This window comes from Schistocerca piceifrons, chromosome 3, assembly GCF_021461385.2.
Source record: "Schistocerca piceifrons isolate TAMUIC-IGC-003096 chromosome 3, iqSchPice1.1, whole genome shotgun sequence".
In the NCBI taxonomy this organism is placed as follows: Eukaryota; Metazoa; Arthropoda; class Insecta; order Orthoptera; family Acrididae; genus Schistocerca; species Schistocerca piceifrons.
In genome coordinates this window covers 206,680,342-206,689,006 of record NC_060140.1, presented here as the reverse complement: position 1 = coordinate 206,689,006, position 8,665 = coordinate 206,680,342, and the positions used below count along the sequence as shown (strand labels likewise).

Genomic DNA, 8,665 nt, shown 5'->3' with positions numbered 1-8,665 from the left:
TATTGCACGTCCCCTGCTCATGAGGGCCGAGGAGTAAGTGTCGTTTTTGAGCTGTATCGCCACACACGCACAGTCAACGGGAGTTTGTGTCAGCCAATCGTGGGCCAGTACCTCAGCGATGCTAAATTGGAAATCTGTGGGGCCAAACTGCTGAGGTCGTCGATCGCTAAGCTTACACACTATTTAATCTACCTTAAACTAACTTACACTAAGGACGACACACACACACACACCCATGCCCGAGGGAGGACTCGAACCTCCGACGGGGGGCGCCGCGCTGACCTTGACAAGGCCCCATAGACCGCGCAGCTACCCCACGCGGCGTTGCTACTGTAACTGTGGCTTGTAAAAGTAATTAATCTCCCCAGAAGTCCTGGTAGGAACCAGGCCCTCTTTGCCTAGATGTCTAGAATATATTATTTATAACAGGTGGCTATAGCTAAAGTGCGGCTACTCACACAGGTCCAGCGTGGGCTGTAATTGCCGTCTGGCAGGGAAACTTCCAGTTCGTAGGTTTCTAACGCGTTAATGCGAAATCGATTTATGCTGCCAACAAAAACAAAAAAGTTTAAATTTAGGCCACTAGGTGCAAATCTGGCGCTATAAATGCAAGGTAGACGTATGGCTCTGAGCACTATGGGACTCAACTGCTGTGGTCATAAGTCCCCTAGAACTTAGAACTACTTAAACCTAACTAACCTAAGGACATCACACACATCCATGCCCGAGGCAGGATTCGAACCTGCGACCGTAACGGTGGTGCGGTTCCAAACTGTAGCGCGTTTAACCGTTCGGCCACTCCGGCCGGCCGGTAGACGTATGGAAATGTTTTCATATGTAATCGACTAGGAACTGGACAGGAAATTTATAAGCAGCAATATATATATATATATATATATATATATATATATATATATATATATATACACTCCTGGAAATGGAAAAAAGAACACATTGACACCGGTGTGTCAGACCCACCATACTTGCTCCGGACACTGCGAGAGGGCTGTACAAGCAATGATCACACGCACGGCACAGCGGACACACCAGGAACCGCGGTGTTGGCCGTCGAATGGCGCTAGCTGCGCAGCATTTGTGCACCGCCGCCGTCAGTGTCAGCCAGTTTGCCGTGGCATACGGAGCTCCATCGCAGTCTTTAACACTGGTAGCATGCCGCGACAGCGTGGACGTGAACCGTATGTGCAGTTGACGGACTTTGAGCGAGGGCGTATAGTGGGCATGCGGGAGGCCGGGTGGACGTACCGCCGAATTGCTCAACACGTGGGGCGTGAGGTCTCCACAGTACATCGATGTTGTCGCCAGTAGTCGGCGGAAGGTGCACGTGCCCGTCGACCTGGGACCGGACCGCAGCGACGCACGGATGCACGCCAAGACCGTAGGATCCTACGCAGTGCCGTAGGGGACCGCACCGCCACTTCCCAGCAAATTAGGGACACTTTTGCTCCTGGGGTATCGGCGAGGAACATTCGCAACAGTCTCCATGAAGCTGGGCTACGGTCCCGCACACCGTTAGGCCGTCTTCCGATCACGCCCCAACATCGTGCAGCCCGCCTCCAGTGGTGTCGCGACAGGCGTGAATGGAGGGACGAATGGAGACGTGTCGTCTTCAGCGATGAGAGTCGCTTCTGCCTTGGTGCCAATGACGGTCCTATGCGTGTTTGGCGCCGTGCAGGTGAGCGCCACAATCAGGACTGCATACGACCGAGGCACACAGGGCCAACACCCGGCATCATGGTGCGGGGAGCGATCTCCTACACTGGCCGTACACCACTGGTGATCGTCGAGGGGACACTGAATAGTGCACGGTACATCCAAACCGTCATCGAACCCATCGTTCTACCATTCCTAGACCGGCAAGGGAACTTGCTGTTCCAACAGCACAATGCACGTCCGCATGTATCCCGTGCCACCCAACGTGCTCTAGAAGGTGTAAGTCAACTACCCTGGCCAGCAAGATCTCCGGATCTGTCCCCCATTGAGCATGTTTGGGACTGGATGAAGCGTCGTCTCACGCGGTCTGCACGTCCAGCACGAACGCTGGTCCAACTGAGGCGCCAGGTGGAAATGGCATGGCAAGCCGTTCCACAGGACTACATCCAGCATCTCTACGATCGTCTCCATGGGAGAACAGCAGCCTGCATTGTTGCGAAAGGTGGATATACACTGTACTAGTGCTGACATTGTGCATGCTCTGTTGCCTGTGTCTATGTGCCTGTGGTTCTGTCAGTGTGATCATGTGATGTATCTGACCCCAGGAATGTGTCAATAAAGTTTCCCCTTCCTGGGACAATGAATTCACGGTGTTCTTATTTCAATTTCCAGGAGTGTATATATATATATATATGGTGTCACCGCCAAACACCACACTTCCTTGGTGGTAGCCTTTAAATCGGCCGCGGTCCGTTAGTATACGTCGGACCCGCGTGTCGCCACTATCAGTGATTACAGGTCAAACACATGAGAACGGTATAATATTGGTTTTATTATAAATAACAGATTACGCAGTTCGTTCCATAGAAGCACCGGAGACGTCGAAGGAACAGTGCATCAGTGCATACGTAAGACGATGACCAACAGTTGCTCGGAGCAGTTCCGGTGGAACCTCAACAACGTGTTCCAGTGTACTGGCCTTCAGATCAGGCAGACACCGAATGTGCCCATGGTAAACACGTACTTTTAGATACCCCCAGAGCCGAAAGTCACATGTATTCAGATCAGGTGTTCTTGCTGACCTCGCATACTGAAAACTTTTGGAGATAACAAGTACGTTGAAGGTTGCATTAAGCAGTTCTTTCACTGGGTGTGCCATGAGGTACTTTCCCATCTTGGATGAAAACAGTGGTTCCCACATAGTGACGCTCTTCCAAAGCAGAAATCGAAAGCTGTACAAGGAGGTTTCGATAACGTGCAGAAGTCACGGTAAACCAGAGAGACACTCTAGGTGTATTCTCTTCGAAGAAGGTCGGCCGAAGTGGCCGTGCGGTTAAAGGCGCTGCAGTCTGGAACCGCAAGACCGCTACGGTCGCAGGTTCGAATCCTGCCTCGGGCATGGATGTTTGTGATGTCCTTAGGTTAGTTAGGTTTAACTAGTTCTAAGTTCTAGGGGACTAATGACCTCAGCAGTTGAGTCCCATAGTGCTCAGAGCCATTTGAACCATTTTCTTCGAAGAAGAACGGACAGAGAACAAAGGTGCTTGCGAATCCGCACCACATCACACAGTTACATACGGCGAGTGCAATGGCTCGTCGTACACAAAAAAAAAAAAAAATGGTTCAAGTGGCTCTGAGCACTATGGGACTTAACTGCTGTGGTCGTCAGTCCCCTAGAACTTAAAACTATTTAAACCTAACTAACCTAAGGACAGCACACACATCCATGCGCGAGGTAGGATTCGAACCTGCGACCGCAACGGTCACGCGGTTCCAGAATGTAGCGCCTAGAACCGCACGGCCCCCCACCCTGCTCGTCGTGCACAACATGCGGCCTAACGGTACCCCAAGTTCAGCAGTTCTGTGTGATCACTGCACCCTGTAGTGTAAAATGTGCTTTCATCACTGCATACAATAGCCCTATTGCCCGTCCACATGTGATCAGCTGCGATCTCTGCCAGAAAACGAAGAGCAAATTCACAACGTTGGAGCGGACCATGAGGTTCCAGTTGCTGCGTCATCTGAATCTTGTGCTGGTATCAGTGTATACTAGCCCGCAAAACTTACCGTACTGGTGACCATGGGATGCACAATTCTTGCGACATTGCTCGAGGCAGTGCTGCATGGTCAGTTACAGCAACAGCAACCACGTCAATAAATTTCCACCGGGATAAGAAGCCTTTCTCTTCCAGGTGCCGTGTTTTCGAATTTCATTTTCATGTTATTTAAACTATTTAATGACATCGGGTCTCTCTTCAGACCTTTCAGTCGGCGATATTCTCTCAAAGCAGCACTGTAATTACTTCCATACAAGCAAAAACTTGCACTAACAGCGCACAGTGTCTGTTCTCGACAGCCATAATCCTGCTGTTCACGCACGTTATGGCTTTTCAGATGACAGCGTAGATGTCAACCACCACACTAACAGTCTACAGCGCCAGATTTGCGCCTGGTGGTCAAAATTTAAACTAATTTTTTCGCAGCGTAAATTGGTTCAGCTTTAACGCATTACCATATCCACCAAGTTTTGCTGTCATACGATATTTATAGCCCACACTGTATAACTAGGTCCCCGCCAGGATAGCCGAGAGCACTAATGCGCTGCTTCCTGGACTCGGGTAGGCGCGCCGGCCCCGGATCGAATCCGCCCGGCGGATTAACGACGTCGGGCCGGTGTGCCGGCCAGCCTGGATGTGGTTTTTAGGCGGTTTTCCACACACCCCTAGGTGAATACCGGGCTGGTCCCTATGTTCTGTCTCAAGTTACACGACTCGCAGACATCTGCAACACATTCGCACTATTCCATGGCTTACATTAGACACAGAAAGCTGGGGTACACTACTTCCTTCGTGGGGGGTATGGAGTGGCGGCAGGAAGGGCATCCGGCCACCCCTTAAACTTACCATGCCACATCCGATGAACGATGGCCGACCGTGCGTAGCTGCGGGACAAGGCTCAGACAAAGAAAGAAAGAAAGACTGTGTAACTAGGCTGTTTAGGTTTTTATGTGGGTAACGCCACGTAGTGCTCTGTATGGAAATTGCTGACTGCGCTGTGTGCAGTCTGTGGCTGGTTGGACTCATTGTTGGAATATTCTCTTGTGTAGTGTTGGGCAATTGGATGTGAACAGCGCGTGGCGTTGGGCAGTTGGAGGTGAGCCGCCAGCAATGGTGGATGTGGGGAGAGAGATACCAGAGTTTTGAGAGGTTACTATGAACGATCTCGATGTGTGTCCGTCAAAAAAAGGAAATTCGTAAGCAGCAATACATATATATATATATGGTGTCACCGCCAAACACCACACTTGCTAGGTGGTAGCCTTTAAATCGGCCGCGGTCCGTTAGTATACGTCGGACCCGCGTGTCGCCACTATCAGTGATTGCAGACCGAGCGCCGACACGCGGCAGGTCTAGTCTAGAGAGACTCCCTAGCACTCGCCCCAGTTGTACAGCCGACTTTACTAGCGATGGTTCACTGTCTACATAGGCTCTCATTTGCAGAGACGACAGTTTAGCATAGCCTTCAGCTGCGTCATTTGCTACGACCTTGCAAGGCGCCATATTCTTCAAGAATGTATTCTGAACAGATAATATTGTGACTCATGTACCGTCAAGAGCAACGTTCATCATTAATGGATTAAAGTTATGTATCAAACTAATTACGTCCGCTTTCTGAATTCTCATTCCTTTGTCATGTTCCAGATCTCAAGACAGTATAGTTCTTCCCTCCTCATGCTAGCCTGCTTGAGCTAAAATGCGTGCATTTCGGCCTCCACTAGTAACACGCTGTTGGCTCTTCTGCCAACACAACAATATATATATATATATATATATATATATATATATATATATATATATATATAATGACTTTTGAACACTATTATGGTAAATACATTCTTCGTTCTCTATCAAAATCTTTCATTTGCTAACTATGCCTATTAGTAGTTAGAATCTTTTATTTAGCTGGCAGTATTAGCGCTTGCTGTATTGCAGTAGTTTGAGTAACGAAGATTTTTGTGAGGTAAGTGATTCATGAAAGCTATAGGTTATTGTTAGTCAGGGCCATTCCTTTGTAGGGATTATTGAAAGTCAGATTGCGTTGCGCTAAAAATATTGTGTGTCAGTTACGTGATGATCAGAATAAGTAAAGAGGAAACTGTCTGAGTACGTTGAGATTTGCTCAGCTGTTTGAAAATCAAATAACGTAAGAGTTTTTCCAGCACGGTCATTCTTTGCATAAAAAGGGGAAGTGTTAATTGGATCTCCTTGAGTAGCTGCACTTTATTTATTATATAACCACCAGGTACTTTCTAGTAAATAGGACATACACCATTCAAATGCAGGACTTGTTACCTTCGATATCTGGCGGGCCTGAGTATTTTACGCATGCAAGGCAGGAAGAACCATTATATGTCGCGCCACACCAGCCAATCGGAGGAATCTCGCCGTGGCGCATCCCTCCATCTTTCTACAAAAGGCTATAGTCACTCTTTCCGTCCTTGCCGTGTCTGCCGAGCGGCTTTCTGCTGGCTTCCTCCCTACAAACCAATTTCCAAAATTCTCTGCATTCGTGTCATTCTGAGCGGTGGTGCGTGAAATGTTTTCCTAGGCAGTCCGTGAGAAAACGGCGTGATTTCAGCGCTGGTTGTCGCGGCTCGGACTTCAATCACAGGGACGTCAACAGGAGGGGTGGAATGTGGGTAAGAGATGGTGTGACGACTCTTCCATCGTGTGCCACCTCCACGGCGGCGTTGGGCAGAATTGTGGTGAAATTTGGTGCCAACGTGACGTCATTAACACACAGATCACATGAACGTCCGAACTATGGCCTCTTTTTAGCATGTGACGATACCTTGCCGTTCTAAGTGTCGCCGAAGGTGGCGTTGCAGGCCGCCACGCTTTTGCACCATTACGGTTGTAGACATGTTTGAGCTAAATTTCAACTTCTACGTCGCAGTGGGAGGCAATTTCGGGATCCTCAACGGGTGGCTTTGTGGTGTGCACTGTCCAGTTACAAAATAATCTGTGAGATATTCCTTGACTACCGAAAGGTACGTGAAGGTTTCGGAAAATGACTTAACCCTCATTATCCAAAGTGACCCTGATTTCGACAAGATGTAGTTCATGCAAGATGGAACTATACCCCATCGAAGAAGGAGAGTATTTGATCTCCTGGAGGAGCACTTTGTGGACCGTATTCTGGCTCTGGGGTAGCCAGAGGCCACAGGCATGGGCCCTGATTGGCTACCATACTTTCTGGATCTGAACAGATGTGACTCCTTTTCCTGGGGCTATATTAAACACAGTATGTGCAGCAATAACCCCAAAACCATTGGTGAGATCAAAACAGCCACTCAGAAGTCATCGACAGCATCGATATTCCGACACTTCAGCGAATCATTCAGAATTTCACTATTCGTCCGCGCCACATCATCGCCAGCGATGGTAGGCACATCGAACATGTCATAACCTAAATCCGAATACCTGTAGCGACTTTTACATGTTGAAAAAAGTGCGTGCACAGTGTGGTTTGTAACTAAATTACGTTTTTTTCATATAGTTCAATGACTGTCAGGGGCAACAGCCTTGCCGCAGTGGATGCACCGGTTCCCATCAGATCACCGAAGTTAAGCGCTGTTGGGCGTGGCCAGTACTTGGATGGGTGACCGATCGGGCTGCCATGCGCTGTTGCCATTTTTCAGGGTGCACTCACCCTCGTGATGCCAATTGAGGAGCTACTCGACCGAATAGTAGCGGCTCCGGCCAAAGAAAACCATCTTAACATCCGGGAGAGTGCTGACCACACACCCCTCCTATCCACACCCTCAGTGAGGATGACACGGCGGTCGGACGGTCCAGATGGGACACATGTGGCCTGAAGCCTGAGTGCTTTCAATACAGTCAAACTGTATGTACGTTACAGATGGCGTAGTATCACTTACACAAGGTATAAAAGAGCAGTGCATTGGCAGAGCTGTCATTTGTGCTCAGGTGATTCATGTGGAAAGGTTTCCGACGTGATTATGGCCGCACGACGGGAAGTAACAGACTTTGAACGTGGTATGGTAGCGAGAGGCATGGGATATTACATTTCGGAAATCGTTATGTAATTCAATATTCAGAGATCCACATAGCATCAAGAATGTACTGAGAGGCCGGCCGCTGTGGCCGAGCGGTTCTACGCGCTTCAGTTCGGAACCGCGCTACTACTCCGGTCGCAGGTTCCAATCCTGCCTCGGGCATGGATGTGTGTGATATCCTTAGGTTACTTTACGTAGTTCTAGGGGACTGAAGACCTCAGATGTTAAGTCCCATATTGCTTAGAGCCATTTGAACCATTTTTTGTACCGAGAGCATCAAATTTCAGGAATGATCTCTCACCACAGGCAATGGCGGGCAGCCTTCACTTAACGACTGAGAGCAGCGGCGTTTGCGTAGTGTTGTCAGTGCTAACAGACAAGTAACATTGCATGTCCGTTAGGACACTGCTGATAAATTTGACTTTAAGGGGCTATGGCAGCAGATGATAAAAGCGAGTACCTGCGATAACAGCAGGGCATCGTCAGCAGCGCCTCTCCTGGTCTCCTGACCACATCCGTTAGGTCCTAGACGACTTGAAACTTTGGCATGGTCTGACGAGTCTCGATTTCAGTTGGTGAGAGCTGATGGTAGGATTTGAGTGTGGCGCAGCTCCTCGAAGACGTGGACCCAAGCTGGAGCAAGCTGGTTTGTAGCTCCATGATGGTGTGGACTGAGTTTACACGAAATGGACTGGGTCCTGTGGTCCAACTGAACCAAACATAGACTCGAAATTGTGTCCGCCCAGGTAGCTGAGTGGTCAGTGCGACTGAATGTCAATCCCAAGGACCCGGGTTCGGTTCTCGGCTGGGTCGGAGATTTTCTCCGCTCAGGGACTGGGTGTTGTGTTGTCCTAATCATCATCATTTCATCCCCATCGACGCACAAGTCACCGAAGTGGCGTCAAATCGAAAGAC

The 8,665-nt window shown here is 49.2% G+C and overlaps 1 pseudogene; it reads left to right on the top strand.

Moving 5' to 3' along the window:
- The first annotated feature begins 7,246 nt into the window (after positions 1-7,246).
- LOC124790529 lies at positions 7,247-7,364 on the top strand (annotated as a pseudogene).
- The last annotated feature ends 1,301 nt before the right edge of the window (positions 7,365-8,665 follow it).